This window comes from Macaca thibetana, chromosome 1 (genome assembly GCF_024542745.1).
Source record: "Macaca thibetana thibetana isolate TM-01 chromosome 1, ASM2454274v1, whole genome shotgun sequence".
NCBI lineage: Eukaryota > Metazoa > Chordata > Mammalia > Primates > Cercopithecidae > Macaca > Macaca thibetana.
In genome coordinates, this window is record NC_065578.1 from 198,142,395 (window position 1) to 198,161,070 (window position 18,676).

Here is an 18,676-nt window from a genome sequence, read left to right on the forward strand (position 1 = left end):
CCTCTTCCTTTCTTCCTTTTGGTACCCTCTTGTTATCCTAATTACAGACAGCAAAACAAAGAATGTTCATAAAATGGTAAAACTCAAGTGGCAGAAGATCAGAATCCTCCTATAATACAAGAAATTGTCCAAGCTTTCTAAAGAGAGCTGCTTTGCATGCATTTTCACTTAATCCTCAAAATACTCCCAAATAATGTTTATTATTACGTCACCATTTTACAGATGTAGAATCTGAGGATCAGTGCTGTTAAATAAAGTTGCCCAGTCCCATCAAGCTAATAAGTGTCAATGCAGAGATTCAGACTCAAGGCTGTCTGAATTCAAATCCTGTGCTGTTGAACGCCATCTAACACTGCCTCACAAATCCTCATTTATTCAGGACTCACATCAATATTAAACACTCTTCCTCCCCAGTCAGGCCTCTTTCTTGTTGCTGGGTGAGTGACCGTGCTGTTAGTCACCACCGTGAAAAGAGACCTTTGTGACAGTTAATGGTCTACATGCATGTAGGAGACTCAAAATAAAGCAAAATAGCCTATTTGCATAAATAGAATCTGCTCAAACGTCAGCAAGCACGAGCTGGCAACAAATGTGAAGACAAGGCAAAGAGGAAGAAGGACCACCGCTTGCCTCACACCCTCCCTTGTCCCCACAGCCTCTGTCCTGGACCCTGGGACCCGCCAGGGAGCACGTCCTGTCAGATAAGCCCCAGCCAGACAGATATTGTCATTCGACTTCAGCACCTCACTCCAATCCAGATCAGTTCCAAGCTAGACACCCAATCATGAGTGGAATTTGGTTTGACACGTACCTGGCTGTGAAAGCCATGTTCTCGCCCCCACCCTTGGCCACTTGACCCCCATAGCCTCATATGTCAGAATGTGACATCCCAGGTGTCAGCTGTAACACCAAGTGCACACAGCAAGAGAAAGATGGGCAATGACAGCAGAGGCTCTGGTGCCCAGCCCAAGCCTGGCACCAGGACTGGCCTCCTGCCTGGGAGGAAAGAGCGGGGCCCACAGCTGTGTGTCAGGGAGGCTGGGACTGCAAAACCCCTTCAGCTGAGTGCCATGGGGTCTGGAATACCACTGCCAGAACTGCCAGAATTTTTCTTTTGCTTCAGCATTGTCCTCTCCTCCTAAACTCTGAGTCATTCAATGTGAATTTGGATATGAAACAGCATTTCCCTGGCTGGAAGGACCCAGAGGTGCAAGAGTGTAGACATGAAGTTACCAAAGACAAGATAACTCACAGTTTTCCCTAGCACTGACTCTTGAGGCAAAGTAGGAAAAGAACATATGCTAAAAGGAGGCGAAAATGGATGTTTACTGAGCATTTAGTAAGTACCAGCCTTGTATAGGTGCTTTGTATACAGTATATTTTATTATTGGAGCAACACAGCAAAGCTCATACAGGAAGCTGCTCAAGATCATACACTTACTAAGTAATGGCCCTGGAATCATGGCTGGTGCACTCCACAGCATCCTTTCTTCTTATTAAGCTTATTTTCCTAGGGCCAGAAGAGCAGTGTTGGGCACACCAGGTTAAGTTCTCAGTTCTTTGCATTATCCCTCCTGTCTGACACCCCAGACAGAGATGGGAAGGAATGGTCAAATATGGAATCTTATCAATTCCCAAGCCCCCAGGCTCTCATGACAGCTGAAAGGCTCCCCTTCCTCCCACACATCCTGTGCTACTCTTGGGACTGTGCAGGTTCCTGATTGACCAGGTAGGAGTTTTGAGGCCTATGAGGGCAGAGTCTTGGCCCCATGATGCTGAGCCATTGGTGATGACTTCTTGACATGATGACAAGTCAAATGCTTGTAGTAATCTCTGGCTCATCTTGGCGGATGCTGCAGGCAACAACATAGATGGCCATAGAGCGCTGTGTTCCCAGACATCAGGATTCCTAATTTTTAGAAGCATTAAGGACTGTCATGTAGTTCACAATGTTCCATTTGCCAAGCAAATATATAAACCTCCACTATTTATTATCATTATAAGTTCATAAAGAAGAGAACTGTAAATACCAAAAGTGTAGGAAGGACATCATCTTATAAAAGACAGGCTTTCCCAAGAAAGGTACAAGGTTTGCAAGGTGATGTTGATATGTAAGCATTTCATATTTGTCATAGTTGTACGAAAATATCATCAATAACCTGCATAAGTTTTTAGACTAACATTAACGGATCCTTGATTAAGATGAAAAGGTCTTAGACTGAGAGTCAGGCTACCCGGCGTCAATCTCAGACCCCACTGCTAACCATCTATGTGGCCTTGGGCAAGTGGCATCATCTCTGTGGTGCTTAGCTTCCTCCCTCATAGGATGGAGTAATAACACCCACCTTATCGGGGCATCATGAGGACTAAATGAAATAATGAGTGAAAAATGATGATGAGGAAACATATCAATTTCCTCATCTGTTAAATAAGGGAATTAGATTAAATGAGTGTTGAGATCCCTCTCAACTCTCTATGATTGCAGGAAAGCAGCCTAAGCTTCCTGGCCCTACAGCATAGGCCTCAGAGAGGAAATACTTTCTCAGAGAGAGAGAGAGATTGACTCTCAAAGAGAAAGTGTCCCGTATCACCTGGGACGTATCAGGTTTTGGGTCAACCCTAGCAAATTCTCAACCCCTCTTTCACCTATCCCTATGTCCTTTTCCTGGTCATCTTCATACACAAATAAAAGCAGCAAATGCTTTTATGCTGTGTTTTGGCAAAGTTGGGATTCCAGAGATAGCCATGGTGAGTAGCCCACTCTAAGAAGCTGAGATCAGGGTCAAGAAGTAAAACACAAAGACATGAAGAGTTAAATAACACAAAGTGTCAACCCAGATCACATAACTGGCTTTGAGTTCACTGAGCCCCTGAATCCCATTCCATCTCTGCCACTCTCTGTTCTAGAATGCAACACTCTCACGAGAATCAAATCTCAGGGAAGGCAGGGAAAGAAAGTGGGCACAGGGCACGTGGTACACGCAGTGCTCATGCACGCATGTGGAAGATGAGGCAGTGGGATGTCTTCGTTTCTCCCTCCATTGTTCTTCCATTCTGCCTCCCAGGTCCTCATCCACCTGGGATGCACAAGGAATGAAAGGTCCCACACTGCTTAAGTTTGCCATTGGGGCAGGAATCATTGACTTATGCTCGCTTGCTCTTCCTTACATGCAGAGAGATTTACATGTTAGGTGTATGAGGCCAGGGACAGCTTAGGCAGGAGAAACATTTTGCAAAGCTCCAAGAATGATTTAAAAGCACTACAGGCTTAATGCATGGAGCACTGGGCTGGATACAGGTGCATTGGTGGCACCTGTCTTTGCCTAACTGTTGGATTTCATCCCTTCTCTAGACCCCATTGTCACAAAACCTGGACTAAGCCCAGCCCCTTCCATGAAGTGCATAGATAGTCCTGCCAGTGCCAAGATGTTCTGGAAAACTGACAACCATGTGAAGAAGGCTATGAGTGTGTACGTGTATGTGCATGCATGCGTGTATGTGTGTGTGTGTTCACATTACCTATCGGGAAAGATGAGGGCAATCCTGATGCAGTTTGCTAGGAATCCTAAATATTGGCATGTTATCAGATCAAGCTGGGAAGATAATACTTCCAATGTCAAAGTGCAGCTGAAGGTCAGCATGCCCAAGGTAAGTGGCTTTAGAAGTTCTCACTAGGAAAGGAAGATTGAGCTGAACACACCTCATATCCTCTCCAACTTACCCAAAGCCCATTAACTAGGCTGAGTGAGTTGCATCCAGCCCTACAGATTCTAATACTTGGAAGTATGTATTAAGAAGTTCAGAGATGCATGAGTCAATGGGAGCTGAGAGTGAGCAGTGGTGGAGGTCTGAAACAGGTAACAGACCTAGAGAATGTTTCATAGCTGCCAATACTAGGTTTCACATCTGTTCTTTTAAGGTAAAGCTTATGGTACATCCATGGTAGATAGGAGGCAGGTTTCTGAGCTCTCGCCTTACACAGGGTCTCTTTTTAAAAATTATTTGCACATGTGAGCCAGAAGCTTTCAAGCAAAATCCTGCAAACTTTATTGCCTTTTTCTGAACAGGAGAGAGAGTTTCTGTAAGAGCCATCACAATTAAAATGGCATCAAAAGAGGCATCTGTATGGAAATAGAATGAAATAATTAAAAAGATGAAATAGTTCAAAGGGTGTACACAAGCCATTCATCCCCTCTCTCACCTCGTGCTCCTACCTTTTTCCCCCAGGAGGAACTGACTTTTAAAATATTGCAGGTTATCAAGAGGAAATCTGCTGAAGATGCAAGAGTGAAGTGTAATAGGGTCTGCTCTGTGCTTGATCACCTTGCCGCCAGTGGGGACATCTACTGTTGGGAAAAATGACAGGTCATGTAAAAAGAGAAAGAAACAGCGAACAGGGTGAGCATCCTGGGACAGCAGCACTTCAGCGAGTAATCTTCTGCCAGAGCAGGGAGAGAGATGCCAGAACCTGCCAGAGCTGGACTGCAGCAGAGAACTTTACCTCTTCTAGGATGGATGTAGGGGACAGGCCTGGAATGTAGGTTTTCCATAAGCCCTAAGCTCCAAAAAAAAACTGTGTATTACACAGACATTGAACTTAGACTGATCTATTAGGTATTGGCTAGGACACTGTATTAGTATGCATTTCCCAGAAAAACAGAACCAATAAGATATAAGATTTATTAAATAAAGTTTGTTTATTATGAGAAATTGGCTCACACAATTAAGGAGACTGAGTAGTCCCACAATCTGCGTCTGCAAGCTAGAGACCTAGAAAAGTCAAGGTGTAGTTCCAGCCTAATTCCGACAGCCTGAGAACCAGGAGAACCAATGGTTTCGGTTCTGATCCAAGAACAAAGGCCAAAACCAGAACCAGGTTTCAGTTCTGATCCAAGAACCAGTATGCTGAAGGTGTAAGTTCTAATTCATATCTAAACCCTAAGACACAAGCATACTAATGGTGTAAGTCCCATTCAGGGGCAGGGGAAGACCAATGCTTCAGTTCAAGCAGTCAGGCATGGAGAGTAAATTCTCCCTTATTCAGCCTTTTGTTCTGTTTAGACCTCCAGTGGTTTGGATGAGGCTCACCCATACTGGGTAGGGCCATCTACTCTACTCAGCCAACCAATTCAATCAAAAGATTGGTTCAGCTCAATCTTCCTCTCCTAGTAAGATCTTCTAAAGCCACTTACCTTGGGCATGCTAGTCTCTTCCAGAAACACCCTCACTGACACATCCAGAAATAATGTTTAACCAAATATTTGTACACTCTGTGACCCGGTCAAGTTGACACATTAAATTGATCGTTACAAGCACTGTTCTGTGAGCGGGTCCAAAAGGACCCTGGAAAATGGTGTGAGTTAACTTACAGTTTGTGTGTAAAATCCTACACATTGCAAAGTGTGCTCTGGGACTGCTTCCCAATATGCAGTGGTTATTGCCATTCCTCTTCATCACAAAATAAATGTAATTCACTGCAGCATTACTTGGTAATCTCCTGCTGACTTCCGAGAGTAAATGGACGAGTGCAGCAACTGTATTTGAGAGGGACATGGTGACCATAATCATCTGGCTGCCAAATGTATTCGGTCCTGCCCCAATTGGTAGCAGCAGCATCACCTCCTAAGGTGGGTCAGTTGGCCTTCTTCCTTTACCTTGCTTGGTGGTTTCTGTCAGATAGAGCTCACAGTGCTAAGACAGCAGCCATAGATGCTAGTGGCAGGCTATGTCTCCTGGAGGAAGGATTTCTTCTTTGTGAAGTAGACTTTCAGACCCACAAACACTAGAGTTATGGGAACAGGATGTACAAATCCCCTAAGTAGATCATTAGGAGTCATGGAAGGGGGTCACTCTGACTTCTAACCCTTGGCTCCAGATTCATATACTTTATATATCAGGGACACAATACCATAAAATGGTCATTGATCTAGATGTACACTATGTTCTGGAAGATGGTGCCCTATCATTGCAAGCTATCATTTCTAAGCTTGTGCTGTCTTAAAAAAATTCATTCTATAATTCTGTTGAGATAGTAGTATTTGGATGGTGTTGCATATGATAGGAAAGTGAACTCCATGGTCATTTGCTTACTGCTATCCTTCCTTTGCTATAAAGTGGATTCCTTGGTCCATTGTGATATGATGTAGAATCCTGTGTCAGTGGATCATATGCTTTAGAAATCCTCAAAAACTGGTACCAGACAAGGCCTTGAGGTAGGAAAGGCAAACCCAAATGTCAAATACCTGTTGATTTCCATCAAGATGAATTTTTGCCCTTTATGGCGTAGAAGAGATCCTGCGTTGTCAAGTTACTATCAAATGGTTAGTTTGTCTCCTCGAGGAATGGGGTGCCATATTTGGAAAGGGGCTTACTCTGGTCTATGTTGCTAGCATACACATTTTTTAATGGCAATAACTAGATTAGCCTTGGTGAGCGGGAGTCCTTGCTATTGGACCTGCTCCCTGCCCCCATAGCCATTTTGTTTATATGCCCATTGAGCCAGCACTGGGCTGACCAATGAGAAAAGCAGGCACTTTCTGCCTCATTCTATCTATGTGATTGTTTAGTGCCTCTTCTTCAGTGGATACTCTTGGGTGAATGGTACTTAAGTGATGCAAAAATCCTCATTCTTTTTGCCCTCTTTCATAAGTCCATCCACATATATCCTTCCTAGAACTCCTTGTCTCTGACCTCTAAATCTCTCTTCTTCCACGTTCCTAACCACTAGCGAAGTCATTTGCCATTGCCATGAGTCTCTGTATGTTTTTATCTCCGTCCACTTTTTTTCCCAACACAAAATATAAGGCCAGTGAATCACTGAAATCTCTGCCAATTCTAATAATTTGTTTCCCACTGTATTTCATAGCATTACCCAAGAGTGGTTGTGCTCCTGCTGCCATCCATTTGGGGCTTGCCCCACATACTAAGCTCAGACTTTTCCTCCTCAGCCACAGCATCATAAAGGACTCTTCAAGTTGTCAAATTTGTGAGCTGAGGGAGAAGCACCAGTGTAACAGTGGGAATAACATGAGACTCTGGGCCTTCGGCTCTTGTAGCTCACTGTGCCCTCTGGGTCCATTTGTATCTGAGCCCATATGAAACACTTCCATCTTATAATGGGTAGTTGATAGGTCCACTGTGTCTTAAAATTTGCTAGGTCTGATTGAACCCAATTTATGAGAGGATGTCTGGCTGCACAGTCATTTGATATTCCAGATCAGGTACTCATCTCTCCTAGGTCCCAGTATCCCAGTAGTACACTGGAGCTCTTTTTTCAACTGGTGTCTAATTTTCTGATGCAAAAGGCATGATCTTGCTCCAAAATTTTATGGGTTCATATTGTGGTACTTTCACTGTGGCTTGACATAACTACACAGCATGTCTTTTCCCACCGTAGATACCTATAATATCATGGGGACTACTGGGTCATATGGTTCAAGTTGCAGGGCTGTTTATACTGCAACTGAAACTTTTTTTGTTTTTTTTTTTTTTTTTTTTTTTTTAGACATAGCCTTGCTCTGTTGCCCAGGCTGGAGTGCAGTGATGCGATCTCGGCTCACTGCAACCTCTGCCTCCCAGGTTCAAGAGATTCTCCTGCCTCAGCCTCCGGAGTAGCTGGAATGACAGGCGTGTGCCACCACGCCCGGCTAATTTTCGTATTTTCAGTAGAGATGGGGTTTCACCATGGTGGCCAGGCTGGTCTTGAACTCTTGACCTCAGGCTATCTGCCCGCCTCAGCCTCCCAAAGTGCTGGAATTACAGGCATGAGCCACCATGCCCGGCCTAACTGAAACTTCCATAGAGCCCTTTCCTACTCTAGGCTTCACCCAGAGTTAGAAATTTTCCATGTTACCTGGTATGTGGTCAGAGCAGTATGTCCAAATGTGGAAGTCCTGCTTCTTCCAGAACCCAATGAGACCTATCAGGTATTGTGATTCTTTCTCAGAAGATATAAATTGAAATAATCTGCCCTTATTTTTGGAAGGGCAATCTCAACATGCCTCATAGCACTGAACTTCTAAAAAGTTCACTAATATGGCAGGTCTCTGAATATACGTAGGTTTTATTTTATTTATTTATTTTTATTTTTTTGAGATGAGTCTCTGTCACCCAGGCTGAGTGCAGTGGCATGGTCATGACTCACTGCAGCCTTGACCTCCTAGGCTCAAGCAAGCCTCGCACCTCAGCCTCCCAATTAGCTGGGACTATAGGCACGTGCCATCATGCCCAGCTAATTTTTTATTTTTTGTAGAGATGAGGTTTCACTATGTTGCCCAGGCTGATCTCAAATTCCTGGATGCAAGCGATCCTCCCACCTTGGCCTCCCTAAGTGCTGGGATTACAGGCATGAACCACTGCACACGGTTTTATTTTTTATCTTGTGAACCACATGCATCTTACTCAAGGCTTTCAGAATAGTTACTAGTTTTTGATACTCCTTAACATGACTTCATTCATATAATAAATAAATGTGACATTCTTTGGAATAACCAGATAGTCTAAGTCCCTTCAGACTCTATGATGATAGAGGGTAGAAGAATTAACATAGCCCTGGCACAAGATCACAAATATACTTTGTTGTCCACCCTATGTGAATATGGACTGCTTCTTGTCATCCTTCTTGACAGGGATGGAAAATAACTTATTTGCCATATCAAAGGCTGCATATCATATGCTTGACGCTGTGTTAATCTTCTCTAGCAAAGATATCACACCTGGCACAGCAGTTGCAATTGGGGCTAATATTTGTATGAGTTCACAGTAATGTAAATGTCATGTTCTAGTATCCTTCTAGTTTTAGTAGGGACTAAACCAGTAAATTAATGGGGATATGATGAGGACCACCATCCCTACATCCTTTAGGTCTTGAAGCATTTCATTAATCTCTTCCATTCACTCTAGCATGCAATATTGCTTTCGGTTTACTATTTTCATAGGGAAGTGGGGTTGGAGGAAGAGAAGTTTCAGAAGATTACACTTGGTCTTCTTCATTACAGTAGCTCTTACCCCACAGTCCAAGGAACCCTGTGAGCTTTCTGTCAACTACCAAGTACATGCATTTCAATTATTCTTTCAGTTACTGAGGAAATTCCCAAGTGTGGGTCCACGGACTGAGTGGATGCACTGTGGGCAATCACAGTTGTGGATACACTAAGACCCCATACTCTGACAACAAGACCATGATGACTCTCTGGGTCTCAGATATCAGTGTCAACTTGGGACCTATGTCTCATGGTCCTCAAACTATTTAGGTCATCCTCTTCCCCTAGTATAAGATCACTTGAGAAAATGGCCAAGGACCTTTTGGGAAAATAATGAGAAAATCATCACCATATATATTTTCTATAAAATTTGAAAGGTCTTATCACCTAGGGACTCAGTTTTTTTTGTTTTGTTTTGTTTTTTGTTTTCTATCAGTGGGTTCTGAATCTGAAAATTGATTTGAGTCTGGGTATCACGTCTCGACTTTTATTGAGATGGCTGTCCTCAGTCCTCAGTCTCTTAATCATCTATCCTTGATTTCTTTGAGCTTATAGATTGAAACACTCTTATTGACTTATAGATTGAAATACTCCTATTGACTGTCCATTTATTTTGTCCCTAGGAATGCCATATTTTGCTAACTATCTATCTCCATAAGTGCGTGATCTCCCTAGTTGCACTCCAACCTCGTTACTCATTACAATAATTATCCTCAGAGTCAGTGAGATTTAGTTACCTAGCTTCTAGGAGACCTCTAGAAATGGGCAACTTGATATCTCCTGAGACAGATTGTTCTATTATACACATCCAATTATGTTGAAATCCTTTCTTGTGCAGCAGAAATATTCTTCCTGGAATTGCTATGCATGTGACACACCTTTAGGTATTTGAAGGTAGCAACCACACAAATCCCCTCCTTCACTTCCCTCACAATGATTAGCTCCACTTGCTTCTAGACTAATCTCCACAGAATCAAGCCTTCATACTCATTAGATGGATTAAAGTACTAATCTTGGGTTATCTGGAGAAGAGAACACATGTGCCCCACTGAGATGAGGGAAAGTTACAATAAAATAGTAACACAAAGAGATAACATGTTTGGAGTGTTTACTATGTACTGGGTCCTGTGCAAAGGACTTTACTCACATTATATTCACAAAAAAATTCATTTACACAAGAAATATTTATTAATCACCTAAATCATTCTAGAAACTGGGGATACAGCGTAAAGAATACAAAAAAAACCTGCCCTTATAGAGCTTACATTCTAGAGGTGGGAAAGAGGCAATAAATAAGATAATTGAGTGGTATACATAGTATGTTAGGTGTTGAGTGCTAAAGAAAATAAAAAAATGAGGAAAGAGGATAGGAAATGACAGATGGTTTACAAGGTTAGGTATTGTGTTCAAGAAAGTTCTCACAAAAAGGTAAGTGGAGTGAAGACCTGAAGGAGGTAAAAGAGTGACCTTTGTGGATATCTGGGAAAGACTGTCCCCAGGAGAATGAACAATAAGGGCAAAGACCCTGAGGTAGGTATTATCATCTCCATTTTTACAGATGGGAAAATGACTTGCCCAAGAGCCCATTGCTTGAAGATGGAGCCAGGATTCAAACTCAGGTCTGCTTGATGTTAGAGCTAGTGTACCACACACCTGCCTGGTGATGTAGTGTGAGTGGCATTAGGCAATCTAGAAACACTCTATACTATGGATGATGACACAAAGCCTAGAAGCAGGAAGCAACTTGCTCGGATGAACACGTGTGGATAACGGCTGAGCTGAGACTAGAGTGGTATCATTTCCACTCCACCATCCCTACTTCCAGAATCCAGGCATTTTTCCTCTGGCTAGAAATATTTCCCAGAAAAGTTAATGGACTTGGGATAACTTTATCAATGTGTTTTGCCAATTGGCGTTTTAAAGTCTTGTCACGCCCCAACCGTACTAAATGATGTCTTTGAGCTCTGATTTCTCTCATTGGTAGGTGTGGGTTAGTTATGGAGCATAGATTACAGAGTTAGACACATCTAAACCTGAAAACAGGCCCCACACTTCTGTAGCTATGTGATCTTGGGTAAGTTATTAAGTATCTCTAACTCCCACATCATCCACAGAACAAGGATAGAAATACCTGCCAGGGATTTGGTGGGGATTAGATAAATTAGTACTTGTACAGCACCTCACACAGTGACTGGTACAGGGGAGATGCACTAAATGTGTTCGCTGCCTTCTCCCTATGTATTTAGTTGTCTTTTTACATGCACAACTCTTGCTTTCTTAATTTATTATAATATTTTGAGAATTCAGAGGTTGTCATATATATATCTAGCTACTCATCACATTTTATGTTATACAGTGATGCACAGTAAATGCTTAAAAGTGATTATTTGATTGCTGGATTAGCGGGGAAGAGAAAGAGAGATTATTGCTTTGGGGCTCTGTTGATGCCACAGTCTTCCAGTTGCAACATCTGTCAATTCACTGCTCACCAGAGTTGTTTTGGCTGATGTGACTGGCCAGCGGGTATCCTTTGCTTCTTCAAAAGTCAGTATGTGTCATTCTGGAAGAGAGGCCACTTTTCAGATAGGGGAAGACATTTCTTCAGTCAAGAGAAGAGGACTTGCTGTCACCACCAGAGCATCCACGCCATCAATAGGTTCTTGCAATTTCCTGGTAAGAAGGCAAAATTCCAGTTTAACTCACAACTTTAACACCCCCTATCCACAGATCTTTCATCAGGACTGCTATCAAAGAGTCAAATTGACCGATTTCAGTTTTTATTTCTTTTGCCCACCCTCTGGCAAGATCTCAATGAGCAGCTAACCAGCTGAAAATAGAAGAAGAAGAAACAGGCCTGGACCTAGACGATTCAGGAAATGGCTCATCAGCCACCAAAAATTGAAGCCACTTTTCATTCATATAATATGGAAAAAAATCTCCGTGATAAATATTAGGAATAGTTCAATGGAGTCACCTGTTTATAATTTATTTTTAAGAAAAAAAATGTGATTCATTTTTGCAGCACTTTCTCCTACATTAGCTTGTTTAATCTTCATAACAACTCTATGAAATAGTTATTATTACCCGTGTTTTACAGATGAAGCAACTGATCCTAGTAATATTAAATGACTTGCTCAAGGTTACACAGCTGGTAAGTTGCAAACCCAGGACTTAAATCTGCATGCTCTTAATTTGACCAGTGGTTTTCCCCTTCCCCTTGTTTATCTGCCTCCACCTAAAAAAAAAGCTAATGAAGAACATTCTGTACTGGCCCTATCATAGGTCAACGACAGTTCAGAGGGAGTGTTAGATACCTGTCTCCTTTTTTGTAGCAAATCGTACATAGAACCCAGCCTTAATATAAAAACATTGTCAGAGAAAAAACGTTTTTCAAAAGTTAATAGCGCATCTAAGATTAATTCGTACTTGTTTCTGAATAGCTGAGAAGAGCTCAAAGACATGAAGCATTACTCCTATTCATTACAGAAGGCAAAGGTGCCTGTGCTCTCATTTTATGGGCAGGGATAAAGAAGAGGGAAAGGGAATGTATAACAAAGTTGAAAAAACAGCCAGTACTTCTAATTTCTGAGCTCAAATTTGGCAAAATTCAGCTTGACAAACTAAAAAAATCTATCAATAAATTTCCAAAATATTCATTGTATACATATATGTGAGCAAATATTAGAAGGAAATTATGGAAAATGAGGACTATTGTGTTAGAGTGATAGAATTATAAAGATTTTTTTCTGTTTTCACATATTTTGCAATGACTTTCTATTATTTTGTGTAAGGAAGATATAAAGCAATAATTATAATTATTTTAGTGGATGCTTTGAAAATATCCATTTGCCCAGGGCTAGGCAATCTCTTTCCACCAAATTCCCAAAATGACAATTGATTGAGTTGACAATAGCTGAAGACAGATATTTTTATGGGTGAGAGGTGCTAATAACATCTTCTCATATTGGTACACAGAATTGGGTCTCGTGGAATTAGTACTCTGCACCTGAACACTGATGGGCTCAACTTTTTCTAGTCCTTCTCAGAATGAACATTGAAGTGGGGTTTGATGTTTTTAACTAAAGTCTTTTAGCACAGATTCTCTAGTAACATTTTCCCTTTTATTTTTACCTAAAGGGCTTGAAAGATTTTTAAACCAATTATTTCAGTAATATGCCGAATTCACTAACTTTGGAATTTCTCATTTAGTTCAATAGCTTTTATAATTCCTCATTTAGTTTAGAATGCTAGAGCTTGAGTAAGAGAAAACAGTTAATTTTCTTGTCTGCAGATGAAGAAACTGAGGCTGAGAGAATATAGTTCCAAATTTAAAGTAAGTACATAGCATAGCATAGCATAGCATGTATCATATTTTCCCAATTATAATTACAGGTACTCCTATAAAATAAGTACATCTGTTACTCTCCTTGATGTTACCGATGTCCTTGATTATAATTACATCAGAGGCTGGGCATGGTGGCTCATGCCTGTAATTGCAGTATTTTGAGAGGTCAAAATGGGAGATCGCTTGAGGCCAGGAGTTAGAGGCCAGCCTGATCAACATAGCAAGACCCCATCTCTATTTTATTTTTTGAAAAGATTATTAAAATATTAAAGTAAAAAAAATATGCATTAGTTCAGTAGAAAGTACTTTAGCCCTTGGTATCAAGGGCCTAAGAGTAAATTTGGACTATAGACTTTTCACATTTGACAGTGAAAGAGGGACACACACTGTATACATATGAACTGACATATGGACAATTTTACTTTCACTTGTTTTCTCACAGGAGAATATTATCCCATGGCTTAAAAATCTTAAATAGAATCTAGGAAATCAAGAAAAAATGAAGCCATGAAAATGAGGAGCACAGATGAGAATTTCCCAGGCTCTGGCATGGACTCTCAGGCACGTTTCCCTGAGTTGCCTTCACTTTCTCAGAAGATGCCTGTTTAGTGAGCACCATGTTTAGGCAGCACAATCGCATAGAGTTAGAGGCCTAGGCTCCAGCCCTGGAGCTGCCAATGATCATCTGTGTGATTTTGAGAAAATCACTTAATACCTCTGGGTCCCCTACCTCATCTACCAAAATAAAGGGTTGGACTAAAGATTGTTTTAAATCATTTGGATTGCATGAAACAGACTCAGGTTATTTTAAGCAGAAAAAGAGTAAATCAGAAGGATATCAGGGAGCACTCAGAATTTTACCTGGATAATTACTTTTGGGGAAAAGCTGGAACCAGGACAGCTTGGTGAGGGGTATGGGGGTGGGACCTGATGGTAGAAATGTAGTGGATGCAAGTCTCATTGGAGTGAGCTGCTGCTAAAGTGAATGAGCTTCTAAGATTCTTTGTCCTTGAACCTCAAGTTCCAGATCTTAGGACTTTGGTTAGTTGGCCTAGGGTAAGTTCATGTGACCAAATCTCAACTAGAAGATAGCAGCCAACGTAACTTACAGCCTCACCAAGACAGCACACAGTAGCCAATGAGCAGATACTGGACAGCCAGAAAATGTAGTGTCTTTGGAACTTCCTAGCTCTCTCCTTCCTTCCTCTTTTTCCCCACTTTTCCTCCTCTCTTTTCTTCTTTCTTTCTCTCCTTTCTTCCTTCCTTCCTTCCCTCCTTCCTTCCTTTCTTCCTTCCTTCCTTCTTTCCTTCCTTCCTTCTTTCCTTCCTTCCTTCCTTCCATCCTCCCTCCCTCCCTCCCTCCCTCCCTCACTTCCTTCCTCTCTCTCTCTCTCTCACCACCCCTACTGTCTCTGGTTCTTCTTTAGTGCTCTTACAAATATCAACTGGCATTTATATGATGGGGAGATTACACAAGGGCAAGGTGTTCTCCCCTGTTTTCTATTTTTCCTGCCCTGCCCTTCCCTTTCTTCCTTCCTTCCTTCCTTCCTTCCTTCCTTCCTTCCTTCCTTCCTTCCTTCCTTCCTTCCTTTCTTCCCTCCCTCCCTCCCTCCCTCCCTCCCTCCTTCCTTCCTTCCTTCCTTCCTTCCTTCCTTCCTTCCTTCCTTCCTTCCTTCCTTCCTTCCTTCCTTCTTTCCTTCCTTCTCTCCTTCCTTCCTCTGTCTCTGTAGTTCTTCTTCAAGACTCTTCCAAATATCAACTGGTTTTATACTATGGGGGGTTTACATTTTAGCACTCAAGGGCGAGCCGTTCTCCCCCAGAAAAATCCCCACTTCTCTCCAGAGTCCCAGGAGGATTAGGCTCATGGTGGGAGAAAAAGGGGAGGGCTGCCTTGGCTGCAGCTGGGTACCAGAAAGCCAGAGTGTAGCAATGTTCATAAAGACCAGAGCCAGAGAGCTATGGGAGCATGAGCTTGGAGCAGATGGCTAGGAGAACAGTCCACCAAGGACCACTAGGTCCCACTCCTAGTCAGAGGGGTTTTCTTTCAGAGTGTTCCCATTAATACATTTTCTTAGCCTTCACCTAATGGCTGCTGGAATGAGTGGCTTTTTTCCTTTTCCAAACTGTCCTTATCAGTAATGCAACAATAGCTAATTTAATTAGCTGACCTGAATGGAAGCCAGCTTGAGCTAATTTGGTTTTGCTAGTGCTCTCTGGTATATACAGAACTGATAATCTTACTTCCCTCTAGACACACAGTGGAACTTGGGAGGGGGCAGCGAAAGTGACAGCAGCTCTTCCAAAGTCAATTTTACACCGGTGGGATTTAGCACTTGACCAAAGGCAAATAGTCTTGCGTCAGTATCCCCCAAGGGCCTGTCAACTTTGTCAACTGAAAGACATAAAATATACAACCAGGAAATTGCAAAGGCAAGGTGCCCAGGATGGGAGTGCTGGGAAAAAACCTTCGCCTTAGCAGAAAGAACACTTGGCCAAAAGATTTGGAGCTCAGCCACTGACTGACCTTCCCAAGTCCCTACACCTCGGTGTCTCAGTTACCAGATGCATCATAATAATCACTGTGAAGAAATGCTTCCTTTGCAGACATGCTGTAGCACAATGTCATGTAGATGAGAGTGCTTTGACACACAGAAAACTGTGGCAATGAAGAACGCTTTGATAACTAGCCTATCGCCATGAGTATATTTTCTGTTTCTCAAGGGCAGGAACTAAATACCATCCTCTCTGTGTTCCTAGCATCAAATATGAAGTCTCCACACAGAAGTTGCCCTACATGTGCTTGTTGACTGAATAATACAAAAATAGGGGTATGAGGAGATGTGTAGGGATAGTTTAAGGTGCAGGGAAGTCAACACATAATTAAAGAAACATTGAAAAACATAAGCCTTCTTTTCAGGTAAGTGTCTTAACCCTCTCCATCCTTCACAGAAGAGAAAACTGCCACAGAGGCACAATGGTTTATTCAGATATCAATACATCAAAATAGCTCGTCTATCCAACTGGCACCTCTGCCCACATTCCCCACCCCAAGCTCTTACAGAGCCACTACCCAACTAAGGTAAAGGAGCACCCCGCGCATAGACTTTTGTGTTTGTTTTAGGGTTCTTTTCCTTCCTAAGTACTGCATTTCAATGGAATACAGATTAGAATGTGCATGTATGCACATGGAATAAAGGTGTGTTGTTAAAATAAGTAGATTTGGAAAAGTTTGGAATAGGAAAGATCTATCTGGTCATATGATCCACTCCTATTACTTTAATATGCCTCGGTATATTGGTATTTGGTCAAACACATTTAACCATCATGACTACTGTGTTGACTTACTCCATCCACGCTCCCTCAGTGATCCCATCCGCTGCATAACTTCAACGGTATCCTATACGCTGATCTTCAACTCTGACCTCATTCCTGGGCTCAGTTGTCTAGAAACACAACTGCCTGTTGGAGGTTTCCACCTAGATCTTCTGTTACACATCAAACCCAAGATGACAGAAATTGCCCTCCTCACCTACATTTACAGAATCCTCTGTTTTTAGCGGTTGCTCACATTTACCAAGGCCAGAACCCCAACCTTCCCTTCATGCCTACTTGCAGGTAGCCACTGAGTCCATTGATTTTGCCTTCCAAATATCTTTCGAATCCAGGCCTTTCTCACCACTGAAATTATTTTATTTATCTCTTTCATTCCCTAGCCCCCAGCTCCAAGCAGGTGTTTCTCAAAGGCGAATTCTGTGCCAATCAGGCAAATAAATGTTTGTTCACCTGAACTGAATTAAAAATTTTCTCCCTCTGTTCCACTAAATTTCAAATCTTTAGTGAATACCAATTACTATACTGAAGACAACCAAAGGTATAGCTGAATTTTTCCATTCTGTTGTAACAGCTATTCCAATGGGCTCTAAATTGACAGCTAATCCCCAAATTTGGGATGAGTACAGTTTGCTTAGCTGAGACTGTGCAGCCTCAGTGGTGGGCTTACCTTTTGGGTCTGCTCTAAAACCTCAGGCTCATACAAAGAACACTGAAGTTTCTCCCACGCTTCCAGAAAGATAGATTATGCTCTGGTTGCCATAATTTCTTCTTCAAAGATTCCTTGTCTTTGACTCTCTCATAGTTAACCGTAAAATCAGGTGTGCATTACATTTTATAAATTCAAATTTCCTACATATTCCTATAACACATTTAAAATATTTGGTATTCCTTGATAATAATTGGTGTTCCAATGATAATTTTGTTTTTTACCCATTTCTCTAACTTTTACTTAACTACTGTCATGGTCTTCATATCTAGATTTTTTTTTTCCTATAGAAATTCCCCTAAAACCCTAGGGCTAGTGGGCGATGTCATTGCATATTGAAATGTAGCCAGGTCATAATGGAAATGACAGTTTTGAGCCAGACTGCCTCAGTTCAATTCCTGATTCTACTACCTATCTCAGTTTCATCATCTGTAATAAGGGATTATAATGTGACTGCATACTTTACAATCTTCTTGCAAATATTAAAAGAACTAATTCATATGCCACATTAAGTATTCTACTTGGCACAATATAGGCAGGCTATTGTTTTATTAACCTGATATTGAGGATCTAGGAGACATCAAAGGAATTTTGGTGAACAATATATTTTTATTTAAAAAAATTATTTTAATAGCAAAATCAAATGCTTACCATGAATAGAGGCTGTGCTATGCAGTTTACCTATATTATTTCATCTAATCCTCACAGTAACCCTATAATGTAGTTTTCATTATACTCAATTCATGGATGAAAAAAACTAAGCCTCACACAGATTAAGAAACTTGCCATTTGGCACACAGATAACAAATGACAGAACTGAAATTTGAACTCTAAACTGAGTCCAAAGCTAAAATTAAATAAAATGCATATTGAGTACTCAAAGTATTCATGTCTCTAAATAAAACAAAGAAAAAATACAACGTTGGATGAATCTCAAAATAATTACATTGAGTGAAAGCAGCCAGACAAGAAAGAGTATACATTGCAGGACTCCACTTATATAAAACTCAAGAAAATGCAAGCTAACTATAGTGAGAGAAAACCCATCAGTGGTTGACTGGGGAGAAGATGAGGCAAGAAGAGGTAGGAAGAATGGATTACAAAGAAGCAAACTTTTGGATGTGATGAATATGTTCATTATCTTGGTTGTGGTGATGGTGTCACTGGTGTATACGTATGTCAAAACTTACCAAATTGTATACTTCAAATGTACAGTTTATTATATGTCATTATGTTCAGTAAAGTTGAGCATAATATGTTTAATAATGAATAAACACTTGAGCTACTTTTTTTTTTGAGACAGGGTCTCAT

General features: G+C 41.4%; 1 protein-coding gene across 4 annotated transcripts in view; it reads right to left on the reverse strand.

Annotated features, from left to right (window-relative positions):
* The window catches only part of MGST3 (microsomal glutathione S-transferase 3), a 1,219,025-nt gene that overhangs the window by 755,796 nt on the left and 444,553 nt on the right, over positions 1 to 18,676 (reverse strand). The window lies entirely within an intron of this gene.